General features: G+C 45.4%; 1 long non-coding RNA gene across 1 annotated transcript in view; it reads left to right on the forward strand.

The window, feature by feature from the left end:
- Positions 1–393: 393 nt before the first annotated feature.
- Positions 394–21,640, forward strand: part of LOC138638091 (uncharacterized) — a 51,869-nt gene continuing 30,622 nt past the window's right edge. The window contains exon 1 of the long non-coding RNA XR_011312451.1: positions 394–449. This is a non-coding gene — a long non-coding RNA (uncharacterized lncRNA). The remainder of the gene's footprint in view (positions 450–21,640) is intronic.

The following is a 21,640-nucleotide window of genomic DNA, read 5'->3' on the forward strand; positions in this document are numbered from 1 at the left end:
TCGACTCTATATGAGTCCACAAGTTGTGGTAACGCATATGTAATAGACCTAGAGAGGAGCCGGGTGTGCGCGGTGACATAGCGTAACACTAAAAAGCTCCGGTGGGACATAATGTCTCTGTATTCCCCAAAGGTTCTGAAGCATGAGTGGTGATGGCAAAGCTTGTCCGGCTCTCTGGGCATGCGCAGGAATCAAGCACATCTGAGCGACATAGCTGGTATCCCGGCAACGCATGCCCCGTACTGTTCAGAGCAAGCGCTGTGAAGAGATGCGAGGATTAACTCCGGGCGCATGCGCAGTAACGTTACAGCGATTCTATGCGCAGAGGCACGAAATCGCGGCTCTGTCTGCGCATGGTTTATGCGGACATGCGCAATACAGTCTACCAGACGCCACAGGAAGTAGGGAGGAGGTGCACCTTGTGCCTGATACTGGCGGCAGATATAAATGTGAGTAGTGCGGCATGGGGCATTCAGCTATCCACAATTTTGATGTGACACAACATATCGGATTATCAGGCCTCCTGATGAGCCTGCAGAGGCGAAACGCGTTGAGGCGTGTTGTTCATATGGCGTTCGGTGGTACACAGTGGCTCAGATGAGTATTCATAGCCTTGTTTTGGGGCTATGTATGGGCTACTGTTAGCATTGTCTAAATAGTGTGGGGACATTGGAGTGAGGTAGCAGAGATACTACCCATGCATGATATTGAGCCAATTTTGGCTGGTATGATTTTGATCTTCACCCACATCTATATAAATGTTAGCCCATGAGAATAGAGTATTTATATATGCTTAGATGATCCGGCTGCATTCATCTCAAAGTGTATTTACACTGTGTCTAATATCTTGAGGCCGCTGTGAATTATTATACCACTATGATATTCATATGGCCATATGTGTGTGTGTATATAGCGTTTTACTAGTGGGAACTAGGTCATCCCTAGAAGAGTATCTTTCTGTCTAGCGCTAGAGGACCCTTTAGTGTGTAGGTAGTGGCTTACACTAGTGGCCGTAGGGTCTTGTAGGGCTCCTAGGGACAGTAATCGAGGAGCGGGGGCGCCATAACGCTCTCCCCTAGGGTGCCTACCTCCGCAGATAGGCAGGGGCATACTTGCGGCCTAGGTAGGGTGATCTAGATTTTCCCATTAGTTTTTATTTATTTGTTACACATTTGTTCACGTTTTTTGGTTATATTTTTGTGTTGGGTTTTGTAGGCGTGTCTGTCTGCCTTGCTTTTACTAATAAAATTATACCTTTTTAGACTGAGGTTTTTTCATATGATTTTGAGGACTTTTACCTCGAGTTTTTTGGATCGTTTTTGAGAATAAGGTTGATAATCATCATACAATAACCCCAATGCTTGAAAGAAAGAATCAGCATTAAGCAAAGCAGGATTGCCAGATTCCAGGGAAAATGCCCAATCCTGTGGTTCACCAAGCAGCAAGGATATGATGATTTTAATCTGCTGAATGGGATCACCAGAAGAACAGGGTCTCAATGCAAAAAACAGTTTACAATTATTTTTGAAACTCAAAAATTTGGATCTGTCACCAAAAAATAAATCAGGAGTGGGAATCTTAGGTTTTAAGGCAGGAGTCTGAATAATAAAATCTGAAATACCCTGTACCCTAGCAGCAAGCTGATCCACCCGAGAAACTAACTCCTGAACATTCATGTTAATACTAGGTTCCGTAGCCACCCAGAGATTAAGAGGGAAGAGAACACAGAATAGACTGGAGAAAAAAAAATGGCTCAAGAGCTTCCTTCCCTTCTTCTGAGATGCATTTAACTCATTGTTGGCCAGTTGTACTGATATGATCTGGTGGCCTAGGAGCAGCATGAGACGGACTCTGGAGAAGGTGGTACCTTCACTGACCGCAAACCGTGAACTAGCAGCGCAACTAGAAGTAGCCGTGGGGGGTACCTAACACTCCCTAGACCCCTCGACACAGCCTAAGAACTAACTACCCCTAAAGACAGAAACGGGAAAACTATCTTGCCTCAGAGAAAATCCCCAGAGGATAGACAGCCACCCACAAATATTGACTGTGAAAAGAGAGGGAAATAACATACGCAGACACGAAATCAGGATTTAGCATAGGAGGCCATAGTAGCTAAAAAAGGAAGAATAGGACAGAGTACTATGCGGTCAGTATTAAAACACTAGAAAATATCCACCACAGAAAATACAAAACACATCTGACTAAAGACATGGAGGGTATATCTGCATCTCCAGAGACAAAGCTAGGCTGCAAAAAATCCTTCATAGACAAAGCTGGACAAAACGAAACAAGAAAATGCACAGACTATAAGGTCCACAGCAGGTGGACAGCAAAAACAAGGCCAGAACTTATCTTTGAAGAAATGAACAGCAGACCAGGAGAGACCAAGTATGGATGTGAATCCTCCAAAAACAATGGACAACTGGCACTGACTAAAAGATAAAGCAGGACTTAAATAGCCCAGCCCAAATTGCAAAAAATGGATACATCTGATAAATGCTGCGATCCAACTACCGCAGCACTACCACTCATAACCACCGGAGGGAGCCCAAGAGCAGAATTCACAACAGATAGTCTCAAGCTTAATTCTAACTTTCCCTACCATCGAGCAAATGTCATTCACAGTGTGGGAAGACTAAGTGCAACACAAGTGGAAAAGGGGAAGGAAGCCCAAATGCTAGGGAAAGGAGGAGTAAAGACCCCTAGGCAGATCTAATAGCACCCTGTCTCCCCTACCATCCCTATATTGGTTCCACACAAATCGCCGAGCAGGATCCTAAGCCCTGTATATCCCTAGAACTAAGCCCTGAATAGGGAAGGGGGATGAGCACTGGTCAGTCCCCACTGTACACTAAAGAGAAAATGGATGACAAACAAGGGGGAAGCAACTTAGCTTGAGCAGATTCAGAGAGGTAACACCAAATGTCTTCCAACAGCACCAGAGAGGAAGTAAACAGACTGCTATAGTTCCTTTCTTTTCAATGTTCTTTTTATTGATTTTCATTAAAGAACATAAGAACAAACATGGATAAAATACAGAGAAAGGAAACAGTTAATAGATGAACATTAGATAAACTCCGAGTATGAGCTCCTAGGACAAACATAGGAGACTGCTATAGTTCCAAGCCTTCACAAGGGAAAATGTGAATATCACCCCCTGAATATGACTCCCTGAAGCAGACTGAGAGTCTATAAACACCTAGGTCCACGTGTGTCAATTAGAGTCAGAGAGAGGTTGCCACTGGGTCCAAAAGTCAGAAGGATTAAGAATGTGTCTGCAAAGCCAAAAGCAGAGATCTTCTGCAGTCAGAAGCAGAGCAACTCTCTATAGCAACTGACACACCTGTGACAGCAACACACATTACCAACATCATTAACGCATATCACAATTTACAATATAGCATTACATTTGCTCTTAAAGGGGGATGTGGGCAATATTTCCATCTTCTTACAATGACAGAGGAGGAGGAATGTGCCCTACACTGAGATGACTGATATGCCATATAGTAAATATTGACATCCATTTTCTCCTCACTAATTAGCTTGTCAATGGCAAGGAAGAACAATTGTTACCCTACTTCCCAGATGTCTGATGACAGTGGTGGTGGTGCTCCTGCTTCTTGCAGCTCCCATATTCTTATTGACAGATAACATGGTATGGATTTTTTTTACATCACCCAGTCCATTGCCACTTTTTCTTTTACTCTACATTTTTACAACACTAGAATACATTTCTCAACTAGAAGTAATTAATTGTTTTGAACCACAGTTCCCCATTTTCTACAAATGACTGTCTGGCGGTTTTTAACCCAGCATCCTGACTCACTTATCTATCCCCTGACGAAAGAGTAACACTCCGAAACGCGCAACCTGGACGCCCACACATGGTGTTGCTGCCTCTGAGGTAAACATTGTTATGGTTGTTGTTCCGGATAGGATAGAAGCTGATATGTGTATAGCATCACTGGCCACAATTGTTATGCCAGGGGGACACTGACCTAAACTATGCTTGATACAGGCTTCCCCTTAAAAACTTGCTCAATTGAAAGCTAGGGCACAATTGTAGTATCATTGTTATACCCATTTATACCTATTTATATTAAGGTGTGTTGCCTAGGTGTAGGCTACAGTGATGTGTTATAATATAATCTCTGCTTTATCATCTATTGTAACTGGAGCGCCCCTGTTATGACCTGGTGGTCAGGACAATAACGGACCTGGTGGTTAAGAGCACACGGAATGACCTGATAGTTACTGATAATAAGGACGAGCTCTGGGACGTGGGAACTCTGCTGACCGCAATGCCTAAACCTATCAAACACACTAGAATTAGCCGTGGATTGCGCCTAACGCTTTTGTGAATTCTGTGGCAGAGCTCCCTCCTGTGGTCACAAGTGGTACTTCGGTTGATTCTCTCTGTGAGCTTCTGTTGGTGGAGGGAAGTGGTACTGTGGCTTCTGAGTTTCCTCCCTCAGGTGATCTGGTGAGGTCGTTAGGTGCTTCTCTACTTAACTCCACCTAATGCTTTGATCCTGGCTTCCTGTCAATGTTCCAGTGTTGGATTTGCTTTTCCCTGGATCATTCCTGTGGCCTGCTGCTCTGCATAGCTAAGTTCTTCTTTGCTATTTGTTTGCTATTTTTTCTGTCCAGCTTGTCTAATTTGTTATAATATAATAAATACACCGGCGCTCCGAATGATAGTGGGTGTAGGAGTAAAGGGAAGCTGCAGGTGCCTAGACGGCTACTGCGCCAAGCCTGTCATGTATATGCAGAGGAGTAAAACTAAAAGTTAGGCCACCGCGCTACCTATCTCCTAGATGGGTACTTTTTAGTTCATTATATTTATTATCTAGGAGATAGGTAGCGCGGTGGCCTAACTTTTAGTTTTACTTGTCTAATTTGTTGCTGGAAGCTCTGGGACGCAAAGGGTGTACCTCCGTGCCGTTAGTTCGGTACGGAGGGTCTTTTTGCCCCCTTTGCGTGGTTTTCTTTAGGGTTTTGTGTAGACCGCAAAGTTACCTTTTCTATCCTCGATCTGTTAAGAAAGTCGGGCCTCACTTTGCTGAATCTATTTCATCTCTACGTTTGTCTTTTCATCTTAACTCACAGTCATTATATGTGGGGGGCTGCCTTTTCCTTTGGGGTATTTCTCTGAGGCAAGGTAGGCTTATTTTCTATCTTCAGGCTAGTTAGTTTCTCAGGTTGTGCCGAGTTGCATAGGCAGAGTTAGGCGCAATCCACGGCTGCCTCTAGTGTTGTTTGGAGAGGATTAGGGATTGCGGTCTGCAGAGTTCCCACGTCTCAGAGCTCGTTCTATTATTTTGGGTTATTGTCAGATCACTGTATGTGCTCTGACCGCTATGTCCATTGTAGTACTGAATTGCCTTTCATAACTGTACAGTAAGCCCAAAGTACTAATGATTCTCAATAGAGGGAAAAAAGAAGTTCTGAGTAGGGTTGAGCGAAACGGGTCGAACATTTTCAAAAGTCGCCGACTTTTGGCTAAGTCGGGGTTTCATGAAACCCGATCCGACCCCTGTGCGGGGTCGGCCATGCGGTACGCGACTTTCGCGCCAAAGTCGCGTTTCAATGACGCGAAAAGCGCCATTTCTCAGCCAATGAAGGTAAACGCAGAGTGTGGGCAGCGTGATGACATAGGTCCTGGTCCCCACCATCTTAGAGAAGGGCATTGCAGTGATTGGCTTGCTGTCTGCGACGTCACAGGGGCTATAAAGAGGCGTTCCCGCCGACCGCCATCTTACTGCTGCTGATCTGAGCTTAGGGAGAGGTTGCTGCCGCTTTGTCAGAAGCAGGGATAGCGTTAGGCAGGGTCCATTAACCACAAAACCGCTTGTGCTGCAGCGATTTGCACTGTCCAACACCACCCTCGGTGTGCAGGGACAGTGGAAGTTTTTTTTTTTTTTTTTTTCCCCTCAGCGCTGTAGCTCATTGGGCTGCCCTAGAAGGCTCCCTGATAGCTGCATTGCTGTGTGTACGCCGCTGTGCAAACCAACTGCTTTTTTCAAAGCACAAATCCTCTTGTTCCTTCCTTTCTGCACAGCTATCTTTTTTGTTTGTCCACACTTTTTATTTCATTTGTGCATCAGTCCACTCCTTATTGCTGCCTGCCATACCTGGCTGAGATTACTGCAGGCAGGGAGATAGTAGCTGCCTGCCATACCTGGCTGAGATTACTGCAGGCAGGGAGATAGTAATTGTAGGACATTCCCTGTTTTTTTTTTTTTTTTTTTTTTGGTGGGAGATTAAGATTGGCAATTTGGCATTTCTGCTAGAGTGCCATCCCTGTGTGTGCCATCTCTCTCACATAGTGGGCCATAGAAAGCCTTTTCATTTTTCTGTATTTTTTTTTGTGGGGTGTATAAATTCTCCCTGATAAAAATACAGTGGGAGATTAATATTGGCCTTTGGGCTTGTGTGCCAGTCCTGAGTGTGCCATCTCTCTCACAAATAGTGGGCCATAGAAAGCCTATTTTATTTTTTTTTGGGTTTTATAAATTCTCCCTGAAAAAAAGGGAGATTAATATTGGCCTCTGGGCTTGTGTGCCAGTCCTGAGCGTGCCATCTGTGCCAGCCCTGAGCGTGCCATCTCTCTCACAAATAGTGGGCCATAGAAAGCCTATTTAATTTTTTTTTTGGTTTTATAAATTCTCCCTGAAAAAAAGGGAGATTAATATTGGCCTCTGGGCTTGTGTGCCAGTTGTGAGCGTGCCATCTGTGCCAGTCCTGAGCGTGCCATCTCTCTCACAAATAGTGGGCCATAGAAAGCCTATTTAATTTTTTTTTTTGTTTTATAAATTTTCCCTGAAAAAAGGGAGATTTATATTGGCCTCTGGGCTTGTGTGCCAGTTGTGAGCGTGCCATCTGTGCCAGTCCTGAGCGTGCCATCTCTCTCACAAATAGTGGGCCATAGAAAGCCTATTTAATTTTTTTTTTTGTTTTATAAATTTTCCCTGAAAAAAGGGAGATTAATATTGGCCTCTGGGCTTGTGTGCCAGTTGTGAGCGTGCCATCTGTGCCAGTCCTGAGCGTGCCATCTCTCTCACAAATAGTGGGCCATAGAAAGCCTATTTAAATATTTTTTTGGTTTTATAAATTCTCCCAGAAAAAAAGGGAGATTAATATTGGCCTCTGGGCTTCTGTGCCAGTCCTGAGCGTGCCATCTGTGCCAGTCCTGAGCGTCCCATCTCTCTCACAAATAGTGGGCCATAGAAAGCCTATTTTTTTTTTTTTTTGGGTTTTAGAAATTCTCCCTGGAAAAAAAAAGGGAGATTAATATTGCCCTTTGGGCTTGTGTGCCAGTACTAAGCGTTCCATCTCTCTCTCTCTCTCAGTCAGTGGGCCATAGAACGCCTATTTTTGGTTTTATTTGTTTTCTAAATTCTCCCTGAAAAAATCATTTTATTTTATTTGGTTTCTAAATTCTTCCTGATAAAATCATATTTTTTTTATTATTTTTTTTTCTAAAGTCTCCCTGAAAAAAAAAAAAAAAAAAAAAAACAGTGGGAGATTAATATTGGCCTTTCTGCTTGTGTGCCAGTCTTGACTCCTGGGTGCGTCATCTCTCAGTCAGTGGGCCATAGAACGCCTATTTTTGGTTTTATTTGTTTTATAAATTCTCCCTGAAAAAATCATTTTATTTTATTTGGTTTCTAAATTCTTCCTGATAAAATCATATTTTTTTTATTATTTTTTTTTCTAAAGTCTCCCTGAAAAAAAAAAAAAAAAACAACCAAAAAAAACAGTGGGAGATTAATATTGGCCTTTCTGCTTGTGTGCCAGTCTTGACTCCTGGGTGTGCCATCTCTCTCTCTCTCTCTCTCTCTCTCTCTCTCCAATTGTGGTCCATAGAAAGCCTATATTTTTTTTCCTTGATTTGGGTTCCAAAATCTACCAGAGAAAATAACTACATCAATCATTGGTAGAAAAATATTGGCCTCTGGGCTTGTGTGCCACTCCTGACTCCTGTGTGCGTCATCTCTCAGTCAGTGGGCCATAGAACGCCTATTTTTGTTTTTATTTGTTTTATAAATTCTCCCTGAAAAAATCATTTTATTTTATTTGGTTTCTAAATTCTTCCTGATAAAATCATATTTTTTTTATTATTTTTTTTTCTAAAGTCTCCCTGAAAAAAAAAAAAAAAAAACAACCAAAAAAAACAGTGGGAGATTAATATTGGCCTTTCTGCTTGTGTGCCAGTCTTGACTCCTGGGTGTGCCATCTCTCTCTCTCTCTCTCTCTCTCTCTCTCCAATTGTGGTCCATAGAAAGCCTATATATTTTTTCCTTGATTTGGGTTCTAAAATCTACCAGAGAAAATAACTACATCAATCATTGGTAGAAAAATATTGGCCTCTGGGCTTGTGTGCCACTCCTGACTCCTGTGTGCGTCATCTCTCAGTCAGTGGGCCATAGAACGCCTATTTTTGTTTTTATTTGTTTTATAAATTCTCCCTGAAAAAATCATTTTATTTTATTTGGTTTCTAAAGTCTTCCTGATAAAATCATATTTTTTTTATTATTTTTTTTTCTAAAGTCTCCCTGAAAAAAAAAAAAAAAAAAAAAAAAAAAAAAACAGTGGGAGATTAATATTGGCCTTTCTGCTTGTGTGCCAGTCTTGACTCCTGGGTGTGCCATCTCTCTCTCTCTCTCTCTCTCCAATTGTGGTCCATAGAAAGCCTATATTTTTTTTCCTTGATTTGGGTTCCAAAATCTACCAGAGAAAATAACTACATCAATCATTGGTAGAAAAATATTGGCCTCTGGGCTTGTGTGCCACTCCTGACTCCTGTGTGCGTCATCTCTCAGTCAGTGGGCCATAGAACGCCTATTTTTGTTTTTATTTTTTTTATAAATTCTCCCTGAAAAAATCATTTTATTTTATTTGGTTTCTAAATTCTTCCTGATAAAATCATATTTTTTTTATTATTTTTTTTTCTAAAGTCTCCCTGAAAAAAAAAAAAAAAAAACAAACAAAAAAAACAGTGGGAGATTAATATTGGCCTTTCTGCTTGTGTGCCAGTCTTGACTCCTGGGTGTGCCATCTCTCTCTCTCTCTCTCTCTCTCTCTCCAATTGTGGTCCATAGAAAGCCTATATTTTTTTTCCTTGATTTGGGTTCCAAAATCTACCAGAGAAAATAACTCCATCAATCATTGGTAGAAAAATATTGGCCTCTGGGCTTGTGTGCCACTCCTGATTCCTGTGTTCGTCATCTCTCACTCAGTGGCCCATAGAAAGCATATAGTTTGTTACATTTGTTTTCTAAATTCTCCCTGCAAAAATCTATTTTTTTTTTTTTTGGGGGTTTCTAAAGTGTTCCTGAAAAAAATAAAAAAAAAAAAAAAATAATAGTGTGACATTAATATTAACATTTGTGCTTCAGTGACAGTCCTGCGTGTGGGGCATCTCTCTAATTTGCAGCCACCAAAAAAAGAGTGTGTAACATTGGGCCTGATTTTCGCTGTGGTCTCACCAACCTGTAAAGGGGTAGCTAAATCATACTGAAGTTATAGCTCACCGTGTAAGTTTTGTGACTGCAACAAATAACGTTAGTTTGGTTACGTTTTTAAAACAATGAGGAAGTCTAGTGGAAGAGGTCGTGGCCGGGGGCGTTCATTGTCAGCTGGTAATGAGGGTAGTGGTAGTGGTGGAGCATCAGGTGGTCGTGGGGAAAAAAATATTGCACCTAAGTCTGGAGCTGTGGAGCCAGGTTCGTCGTCCGGCTACACAAGGCCTCGAACGCTCCCTTTTCTGGGATTAGGAAAACCGCTTTTAAAGCCGGAGCAGCAAGAGCAAGTTTTGGCTTATCTTGCTGACTCAGCCTCTAGCTCTTTTGCCTCCTCTCGTGAAACTGGTAAAAGTAAAAGCAGCGCGTCGTTAGTGGATGTTCACGGTCAGGGACAAGTCACTTCCTTGTCCTCTTCAGCAAAAACAACAACAGAGAAGAATGCAGCAGGCGACACAACGGGTTACTCCATGGAGCTCTTTACACATACCGTCCCTGGCTTAGAAAGTGAAGCAGTTAACAGTCCATGCCCATTACAAATTGAATCTGACATGGAGTGCACTGACGCACAGCCACAGCCAGACTACTATGCTGGTCCTTTGACTCAGACCACAACATTGCCCTCGCAGGGTGCTGATCAAGAATCAGACCCTGATGAGACTATGTTGCCCCATCACGAACGCTATACCACCGAACGACACGGTGACACAGACGAAGTTGCGCAGGAGGTACAAGAAGAGTTATTAGATGACCCAGTTCTTGACCCCGATTGGCAGCCATTGGGGGAACAGGGTGCAGGCGGCAGCAGTTCTGAAGCAGAGGAGGAGGAGGGGCCGCAGCAGGCATCAACATCGCCACAGGTTCCATCTGCCGGGCCCGTATCTTGCCCAAAACGCGTGGCAAAGCCAAAACCTGGTGGAGGACAGCGTGGCCATCCGGTTAAAGCTCAGTCTGCAATGCCTGAAAAGGTATCCGATGCTAGAAAGAGTGCAGTCTGGCATTTTTTTAAACAACATCCAATTGATCAGCGCAAAGTCATCTGTCAAAAATGTTCTACTTCCTTAAGCAGAGGTCAGAATCTGAAAAGTCTCAATACTAGTTGCATGCATAGACATTTAACCACCATGCATTTGAAAGCTTGGACTAACTACCAAACGTCCCTTAAGGTTGTTGCACCCTCGGCCAATGAAGCTAGTCATCAACGCAACATCCCTTCCGGCAGTGTAGGACCACCATTTAGCGCACCACCTGCTGTATCTGTGCAGGTATCTTTGCCAGGCCAAAGCAGTCAGGGTCAGGGAATCACCAGTTTCGTAGTAGGAAACACTGCATCTAGGGCACCGGCGGCAACAATACCATCTCCCACCGTCTCTCAGTCTGCCATGTCCACCGGCACCCCCGCTAGTTCCACGATCTCCAGCTCTCCAGTCCAGCTCACCCTACATGAGACTATGGTTAGAAAAAGGAAATACTTAGCCTCGCATCCGCGTACACAGGGTTTGAACGCCCACATAGCTAGACTAATCTCGTTAGAGATGATGCCCTACCGGTTAGTTGAAAGCGAAGCTTTCAAAGACCTGATGGACTACGCTGTACCACGCTACGAGCTACCCAGTCGACACTTTTTTTCCAGAAAAGCCATCCCAGCCCTCCACCAGCATGTTAAAGAGCGCATCGTCCATGCACTCAGGCAATCTGTGAGCACAAAGGTGCACCTGACAACAGATGCATGGACCAGTAGGCATGGCCAGGGACGTTACGTGTCCATCACGGCACACTGGGTAAATGTGGTGGATTCAGGGTCCACAGGGGACAGCAAGTTTGGGACAGTTCTGCCTAGCCCACGGTCTAGTAAACAGTTGTCTGTAGCCGTTCGCACCCCCTCCTCCTCCTCCTCCTCCTCGTCCTCCTGCAGAAGCAAGAGCTCGTCCACAGACCGCAGTCGCACAAACACTCCATCCGCACCTGCCACTGTTGCACACCAGGTCTCCCATTATGGGGCAGCTACTGGCATACGTCAGCAGGCTGTATTGGCTATGAAGTGTTTGGGCGACAATAGACACACCGCGGAAGTTCTGTCCGAGTTCTTGCAGCAAGAAACGCAGTCGTGGCTGGGCACTGTAGATCTTGAGGCAGGCAAGGTAGTGAGTGATAACGGAAGGAATTTCATGGCTGCCATCTCCCTTTCCCAACTGAAACACATTCCTTGCCTGGCTCACACCTTAAACCTGGTGGTGCAGTGCTTCCTGAAAAGTTATCCGGGGTTATCCGACCTGCTCCTCAAAGTGCGTGGACTTTGCGCACATATCCGCCGTTCGCCTGTACACTCCAGCCGTATGCAGACCTATCAGCGTTCTTTGAACCTTCCCCAGCATCGCCTAATCATAGACGTTGCAACAAGGTGGAACTCAACACTGCACATGCTTCAGAGACTGTGCGAACAGAGGCGGGCTGTTATGTTTTTGTGGGAGGATACACATACACGGGCAGGCAGTAGGATGGCAGACATGGAGTTGTCAGGTGTGCAGTGGTCGAAGATTCAAGACATGTGTCAAGTCCTTCAGTGTTTTGAGGAATGCACACGGCTGGTTAGTGCAGACAACGCCATAATAAGCATGAGCATCCCCCTAATGCGTCTGCTGATGCAAAGTTTGACGCACATAAAGGATCAGGCGTCTGCACCAGAGGAAGAGGAAAGCCTTGATGACAGTCAGCGATTGTCTGGTCAGGGCAGTGTACATGACGAGGTACCGGGCGAAGAGGAGGTGGAGGATGAGGAGGATGATGGGGATGAGTATATTTTTAATGAGGAAGCTTTCCCGGGGGCACGGGAAATTGGTGGCGTGGCAAGGCCGGGTTCTGGTTTTTTGAGGGACACAAGTGACGTAGATTTGCCTGCAACTGCCCCTCAACCAAGCACAACCGCAGATTTGACAACGGGAACTTTGGCCCACATGGCGGATTATGCCTTGCGTATCCTCAAAAGGGACACACGCATTACAAAAATGATGAACGATGACGATTACTGGTTGGCCTGCCTCCTTGATCCTCGCTATAAAGGCAAATTGCAAAATATTATGCCACATGAGAACTTGGAACTAATATTAGCAACAAAACAATCAACTCTTGTTGACCGTTTGCTTCTGGCATTCCCTGCACACAGCGCCCGTGATCGTTCTCACACGAGCTCCAGGGGCCAGCAGACCAGAGGTGTTAGAGGGGCAGAAATCAGAAGTGGCGTTGGCCAGAGGGGTTTTCTGACCAGGTTGTGGAGTGATTTTTCTATGACCGCAGACAGGACAGGTACTGCAGCATCAATTCAAAGTGACAGGAGACAACATTTGTCCAGTATGGTTACAAACTATTTTTCATCCATTATCGACGTTCTCCCTCAACCGTCATTCCCATTTGATTACTGGGCATCCAAATTAGACACCTGGCCAGAATTGGCAGAATATGCATTGCAGGAGCTTGCTTGCCCGGCAGCTAGTGTCCTATCAGAAAGAGTATTCAGTGCTGCAGGTTCAATACTAACAGAAAAAAGGACTCGTCTGGCTACCCAAAATGTAGATGATCTAACCTTCATTAAAATGAACCACAACTGGATTTCAAAATCTTTTGCCCCACCCTGCCCGGCTGACACCTAGCTTTCCTATGAAAAGGTCTTGCCTGTGGACTATTCTGAATGACTTTTCCAATCTCGTAATTTTCTTCACCTGATTGTCCAGCATACGACATGTTTCCACCTCACGAAATGGCCAAACTCCCCACACGGGGCCGTGCTATCGCCACTTTGCGCTTGGACCCTTGAGAGTGCTGTTTGTCTGAAGAGGTGGGTGTGGCCGCTTTTGGTCGACGGCACTGCCACTGGGTCCCTCATAGTACAATAAAGTGTCTCTGGCGGTGGTGGTGCGCACCCAACGTCAGACACACCGTTGTAATATGAGGGGCCCTGTGCCTGTACCGCCGGCCACAAGACAGTTCCCCCCCCCAGCTCAAACAGTGCTCTACCACTAGCAAAATTATCTCTCACAGCTTCACCAATGTGTAGTCTAGGCGCTGACATCCTTCAATGCCTGGCACTGACAATACCATTGTTTTGACATTTTTGTTATGTTAGGCCTTCGAAGCCTGTCTGCGGTCCCTTCTTTCTACAACTACTACACTGACCAGGCCACTGCTGGCCGTGTTACCCTGGAACCAATTTAAAAGTGCCTACAGTCAGCCCAATTTTGTTATGTTAGGCCTTCGAAGACTGTCTGCCGTCACTCCTTCCACTAGACTTCCACTGACCATACACTGCTGCCCATGTACCCCTGGAACAAATTTAAAAGTGCCTACAGCCAGCCCAAGTTTGTTATGTTAGGCCTTCGAAGCCTGTCTGCGGTCACTCCTTCCACTAGACTTCCACTGACCAGACCACTGCTGCCCGTGTACCCCTGCAACCAATTTAAAAGTGCCTACAGCCAGCCCAAGTTTGTTATGTTAGGCCTTGGAAGCCTGTCTGCGGTCACTCCTTCCACTAGACTTCCACTGACCAGACCACTGCTGCCCGTGTACCCCTGGAACCAATTTAAAAGTGCCTACAGCCAGCCCAAGTTTGTTATGTTAGGCCTTGGAAGCCTGTCTGCGGTCACTCCTTCCACTAGACTTCCACTGACCAGACCACTGCTGCCCGTGTACCCCTGGAACCAATTTAAAAGTGCCTACAGCCAGCCCAAGTTTGTTATGTTAGGCCTTGGAAGCCTGTCTGCGGTCACTCCTTCCACTAGACTTCCACTGACCAGACCACTGCTGCCCGTGTACCCCTGGAACCAATTTAAAAGTGCCTACAGCCAGCCCAAGTTTGTTATGTTAGGCCTTCGAAGCCTGTCTGCGGTCACTCCTTCCACTAGACTTCCACAGACCAGACCACTGCTGCCCGTGTACCCCTGGAACCAATTTAAAAGTGCCTACAGCCAGCCCAAGTTTGTTATGTTAGGCCTTGGAAGCCTGTCTGCGGTCACTCCTTCCACTAGACTTCCACTGACCAGACCACTGCTGCCCGTGTACCCCTGGAACCAATTTAAAAGTGCCTACAGCCAGCCCAAGTTTGTTATGTTAGGCCTTCGAAGCCTGTCTGCGGTCACTCCTTCCACTAGACTTCCACAGACCAGACCACTGCTGCCCGTGTACCCCTGGAACCAATTTAAAAGTGCCTACAGCCAGCCCAAGTTTGTTATGTTAGGCCTTGGAAGCCTGTCTGCGGTCACTCCTTCCACTAGACTTCCACTGACCAGACCACTGCTGCCCGTGTACCCCTGGAACCAATTTAAAAGTGCCTACAGCCAGCCCAAGTTTGTTATGTTAGGCCTTCGAAGCCTGTCTGCGGTCACTCCTTCCACTAGACTTCCACTGACCATACACTGCTGCCCATGTACCCCTGGAACAAATTTAAAAGTGCCTACAGCCAGCCCAAGTTTGTTATGTTAGGCCTTCGAAGCCTGTCTGCGTCCCGTTCTTTCAACTACAACTACACTGACCAGGCCACTGATGGCCGTGTTCCCTTGGAACCAATTTTAACTTGCCTACAGCCAGCCCTATGTTATTATGTTAGGCCTTCGAAGCCTGTCTGCGTCCCGTTCTTTCAACTACAACTACACTGACCAGGCCACTGATGGCCGTGTTCCCCTGGAACCAATTTTAACTTGCCTACAGCCAGCCCAATGTTAGGCCTTTGATGCCTGTCTGCCGTCACTCCTTCCACTAGGCCTCCACTGACCTGTCTATTGCTGCCCGTGTACCCCTTGAACCAACATCATTAAATATAAAAAAAATTAATTTGATTATAAAAAATAAGATCGTGTTGAGATCTCAAATGCAGACATTTTAACAATCAAAACAAACACACAACAAATATCTGGAACTGTACTACAAAGGTCCAACAGCTACAATTTCTTTCTCCTGCAAGAAGTTAACTGAAAGTTTTTTGGAGTTGTTAACACAGATATGGCATCCACCGAGTGTTGTCCTGTCGCGTCTCCTTTAAATTATTTCCAATAAGATGTTAAACTATTAATTTAATAAAATCAATAATTAAAAAAATAATTGAGTAAGTCAAAAGCACATTGCAAATAAACATTAATTACAAATCAAGAAGCATGGCGCGTCCGAGGGTGAGTAGATACCGAATAAGAATATAATCACCCTCGGACGCGCAATGCTTATTTACAACAGCCTTCCTTCCTAAGAATCAGCCCTTCCGTGGTGTAGAGAGAGGTTGTGTTACACTCCAAGGTGTTCCCCAGGTTGCCTTTCCTGAGCTTCGATCTTCCGGCTCTCGTTTAGTAGCTGTTGGAAACTACGCTGCATTAGGCCTACTAATTGTGTATGGGTGAAACAGTGGCGCATCTGCGGTCCCTCCTTCCACTAGGCCTCCACTGACCTGTCTACTGCGGCCCGTGTACCCCTTGAACCAACCTAATAAAATATTTAAAAAATTAATTTGATTATAAAAAATAAGATCGTGTTGAGATCTCAAATGCAGACATTTTAATAATCAAAACAAACACACAACAAATATCTGGAACTGTACTACAAAGGTCCAACAGCTACAATTTCTTTCTCCTGCAAGAAGTTAACTGAAAGTTTTTTGGAGTTGTTAACACAGATATGGCATCCACCGAGTGTTGTCCTGTCGCGTCTCCTTTAAATTATTTCCAATAAGATGTTAAACTATTAATTTAATAAAATCAATAATTAAAAAAATAATTGAGTAAGTCAAAAGCACATTGCAAATAAACATTAATTACAAATCAAGAAGCATGGCGCGTCCGAGGGTGAGTAGATACCGAATAAGAATATAATCACCCTCGGACGCGCAATGCTTATTTACAACAGCCTTCCTTCCTAAGAATCAGCCCTTTCGTGGTGTAGAGAGAGGTTGTGTTACACTCCAAGGTGTTCCCCGGGTTGCCTTTCATGAGCTTCGATCTTCCGGCTCTCGTTTAGTAGTTGGTGGAAACTACGCTGCATTAGGCCTACAAATTTGGTATGGGGTGTAGAGACAGGTTGTGTTACACTCCAAGGTTTTCACCAGGTTGCCTTTCCTGAGCTTCGATCTTCATGCTCTCGTTTAGTAGGTGTCGGAAAGTAGGCTGCATTAGGCCTACAAATTGGGTATGGGGTGGAGAGAGATGGTGTGTTACACTCCAAGGTGTTCCCCAGGTTTCCTTGCCATTGCTTCGGTCTTCCGACTCTCGTTTAGTAGTTGTAGAAAAGTACACAGCATTAGGCCTACAAAATGGGTATGGGGTGGAGAGAGATGGTGTGTTACACTCCAAGGTGTTCCCCAGGTTGCCTTTCCTGAGCTTCGATCTTCATGCTCTCGTTTAGTAGGTGTCGGAAAGTAGGCTGCATTAGGCCTACAAATTGGGTATGGGGTGGAGAGAGATGGTGTGTTACACTCCAAGGTGTTCCCCAGGTTTCCTTGCCATTGCTTCGGTCTTCCGACTCTCGTTTAGTAGTTGTAGAAAAGTACACAGCATTAGGCCTACAAAATGGGTATGGGGTGGAGAGAGATGGTGTGTTACACTCCAAGGTGTTCCCCAGGTTGCCTTTCCTGAGCTTCTATCTTCAGGCTCTCATTAAATTGTGGTTAAATGGAACAACTGCATTTGGCGTACTAGTTGGTTTGGGGCCTACTATCGGTGTCTGCCACTCCTTGCTGTTCTCCTGGTTTCCTGTCCTGAAATACCATTTTCAGCCTCTCGTTAAGTAGTTGTTAATGTTAGACTGCATTTGGCCTACTAGTTGGGTTGGGGCCTACTATCGGTGTCTGCCACTCCTTGCTGTTCTCCTCCACTGAACAAAGCTGTGCCGCCTGTTTACTACGGTTGCCAATTTTGAACTGCATTTCGACTACTTACTGATTTGGCCCTACTCTCTGTGTCAGCCTCTCATTCCAGTTGTCCTCCACTGCAATGCCCCCTGGTTATTCCTGTGTTACCAATTTTGAACTGCATTTAGCCCACTTTCTTCTTTGGGCCTATATCTGTGTTTCCACTTCATCGTGCCCATTGCCCAGCCAGTGATAGATGAGTCTGCTGGTACATTGACCCATAACGCAACATTCCCCGTGCACGCTACACAACAACATTGTGACCCTGCTGAAAGTCAGGTTGCTCTTCCCGCATACCATACCACCTTACACGGGGACAAAGAGGAAGGTGCAGATGAAAGTGCAGGTTCCTTCATCAGGTGGGGGGAGGAATACTAGTTGGCGACGTCACTGGCACAGGGCCTCTCATAGTACGCAAAAGTGTTGCTGCCGGTGGGAGGCGCCCCCGCCGTGCAAACACACCGCTGTACTTTGAGGGGCCCTGTGCCAGTGCCAATGCCAACGAGTGGGCCCCCCCTGCTTGCTCAGGTTCACAGCACTTGCAAAGTTGAAATACTTACCTCTCCCTGCTCCACTGCCGTGACGTGGTCCAGATTTCCTGGGCCCACTAATTACTTGAACCAGCCCTACCCCCCACAACTTTAGCCAAATGACCCCCAATTTCAAATGCCTTTCAATTATTATAAGGTAAATTACGCTTGACAAGCTTCATTAAGAAGAATGGATGGTTTTGACATTAAAATGGCCACTCTAGGTGTTTTCCTGGCCCCCACTCACTGCCGACTATGCTGCCCCATTGACTTGCATTGGGTTTCGTGTTTCGGTCGATCCCGACTTTACGTCATAATCGGCCGATTTCACTCGACCCGACTTTGGACATAGTCGGGTTTCGCAAAACCCGGCTCGACTCTAAAAAGGTCAAGGTCGCTCAACTCTAGTTCTGAGACCATTTTTTTTTCTTTGCACTGTGTTTTGCCTTTTTTTTTCCCTAGACATTTGGGTGGTTCAGTACACAGGTGTAGCGATGGACATTAGAAGTCTGTCTTTATTTGTGGATCAGCTCTCGGCAAGAGTACAAAAGATTCAAGACACTATTGATCAGAAAGCTATGTTGGAACCAAGAATTCCTATTCCTGATTTGTTTTTTGGAGATAGAACTAAGTTTCTGAGTTTCAAAAATAATTGTAAATTATTTCTGGTCTTGAAACCTCGCTCCTCTGGTGATCCAGTTCAACAGGTTTTGATTGTTATTTTTTTTTGCGCAGCGACCCTCAGGACTGGGCATTTTCTCTTGCGCCAGGAGATCCTGCATTGAGTAATATCGATGCGTTTTTCCTGGCGCTCGGATTGCTGTACGATGAACCTAATTCAGTGGATCAGGCAGAGAAAAATTTGCTGGCTCTTTGTCAGGGTCAGGATGAGATAGAGGTATATTGTCAGAAATTTAGAAAGTGGTCCGTGCTCACTCAATGGAATGAATCTGCGCTGGCAGCTATGTTCAGAAAGGGTCTCTCTGAAGCCCTTAAGGATGTCATGGTGGGATTTCCTATGCCTGCTGGTTTGAATGAGTCTATGTCTTTGGCCATTCAGATCGGTCGACGCTTGCGTGAGCGTAAATCTGTGCACCATTTGGCGGTATTACCTGAGCTTAAACCTGAGCCTATGCAGTGCGATAGGACTTTGACCAGAGTTAAACGGCAAGAACACAGACGTCTGAATGGGCTGTGTTTCTACTGTGGTGATTCCACTCATGCTATCTCTGATTGTCCTAAGCGCACTAAGCGGTTCGCTAGATCTGCCACCATTGGTACGGTACAGTCAAAATTTCTTCTGTCCGTTACCTTGATCTGTTCTTTGTCATCGTATTCTGTCATGGCAATTGTGGATTCAGGCGCTGCCCTGAATTTGATGGACTTGGAGTATGCTAAGCGTTGTGGGTTTCTCTTAGAGCCCTTGCAGTGTCCTATTCCATTGAGAGGAATTGATGCCACGCCTTTGGCCAAGAATAAGCCTCAATACTGGACCCAGCTGACCATGTGCATGGCTCCTGCACATCAGGAGGTTATTCGCTTTCTGGTGTTGCATAATCTGCATGATGTGGTCGTGTTGGGGTTGCCATGGCTACAAGCCCATAATCCAGTATTAGATTGGAAATCCATGTCGGTGTCCAGCTGGGGTTGTCAGGGGGTACATGGTGATATACCATTTCTGTCAATTTCGTCATCCACCCCTTCTGAGGTTCCAGAGTTCTTGTCTGATTACCGGGATGTATTTGATGAGCCCAAGTCCGATGCCCTACCTCCGCATAGGGATTGTGATTGTGCTATCAATTTGATTCCTGGTAGTAAATTCCCAAAAGGTCGACTGTTTAATTTATCTGTGCCTGAGCACGCCGCTATGCGCAGTTATGTGAAGGAATCCCTGGAGAAGGGGCATATTCGCCCGTCATCGTCACCATTAGGAGCAGGGTTCTTTTTTGTAGCCAAGAAGGATGGTTCGCTGAGACCTTGTATAGATTACCGCCTTCTAAATAAGATCACGGTTAAATTTCAGTACCCCTTGCCATTGTTATCTGATTTGTTTGCTCGGATTAAGGGGGCTAGTTGGTTCACCAAGATAGATCTTCGTGGTGCGTATAATCTGGTGTGAATCAGGCGAGGAGATGAATGGAAAACTGCATTTAATACGCCCGAGGGTCATTTTGAGTATCTAGTGATGCCATTCGGACTTGCCAATGCTCCATCAGTGTTTCAGTCCTTTTTGCATGACATCTTCCGAGAGTACCTGGATAAATTCCTGATTGTGTACTTGGATGACATTTTGATCTTCTCGGATGATTGGGAGTCTCATGTGAAGCAGGTCAGAACAGTTTTTCAGGTCCTGCGTGCTAATTCTTTGTTTGTGAAGGGATCAAAGTGTCTCTTTGGTGTGCAGAAGGTTTCATTTTTGGGGTTCATCTTTTCCCCTTCTACTATCGAGATGGATCCTGTTAAGGTCCAAGCCATCCATGATTGGACTCAGCCGACATCTCTGAAAAGTCTGCAAAAGTTCCTGGGCTTTGCTAATTTTTATCGTCGCTTCATCTGCAATTTTTCTAGTATTGCCAAACCATTGACCGATTTGACCAAGAAGGGTGCTGATTTGGTCAATTGGTCTTCTGCTGCTGTGGAAGCTTTTCAAGACTTGAAGCGTCGTTTTTCTTCTGCCCCTGTGTTGTGTCAACCAGATGTTTCTCTTCCGTTCCAGGTCGAGGTTGATGCTTCTGAGATTGGAGCAGGGGCTGTTTTGTCGCAGAGAGGTTCTGATTGCTCAGTGATAAAACCATGCGCTTTTTTTTCCAGGAAGTTTTCGCCTGCTGAGCAAAATTATGATGTGGGCAACCGAGAGTTGCTGGCCATGAAGTGGGCATTCAAGGAGTGGTGTCATTGGCTTGAAGGAGCTAAGCATCGCGTGGTGGTATTGACTGATCATAAGAACTTGACTTATCTTGAGTCTGCTAAGCGGTTGAATCCTAGACAGGCTCGTTGGTCGCTGTTTTTTGCCCGTTTTGACTTTGTGATTTCGTACCTTCCGGGCTCTAAAAATGTGAAGGCGGATGCTCTGTCTAGGAATTTTGTGCCCGACTCTCCGGGTTTGTCTGAGCCGGCGGGTATCCTCAAGGAAGGAGTAATTGTGTCTGCCATCTCCCCTGATTTGCGGCGGGTGCTGCAAAAATTTCAGGCTAATAAACCTGATCGTTGTCCAGCGGAGAGACTGTTTGTCCCTGATAGGTGGACCAATAAAGTTATCTCTGAGGTTCATTGTTCGGTGTTAGCTGGTCATCCTGGAATCGTTGGTACCAGAGAGTTGGTGGCTAGATCCTTTTGGTGGCCGTCTCTGTCGCGGGATGTGTGTGTTTTTGTGCAGTCCTGTGGGATTTGTGCTCGGGCTAAGCCCTGCTGTTCTCGTGCCAGTGGGTTGCTTTTGCCCTTGCCGGTCCCGAAGAGGCCTTGGACACATATCTCTATGGATTTTATTTCTGATCTTCTCGTTTCTCAAAAGATGTCAGTCATTTGGGTGGTCTGTGATCGCTTTTCTAAGATGGTCCATCTGGTATCCTTGTCTAAATTGCCTTCCTCCTCTGATTTGGTGCCATTGTTCTTCCAGCATGTGGTTCGTTTACATGGCATTCCAGAGAACATCGTTTCTGACAGACGTTCCCAGTTTGTTTCAAGGTTTTGGCGAGCTTTTTGTG

This window comes from Ranitomeya imitator, chromosome 5, assembly GCF_032444005.1.
Source record: "Ranitomeya imitator isolate aRanImi1 chromosome 5, aRanImi1.pri, whole genome shotgun sequence".
Classification (NCBI taxonomy): Eukaryota; Metazoa; Chordata; class Amphibia; order Anura; family Dendrobatidae; genus Ranitomeya; species Ranitomeya imitator.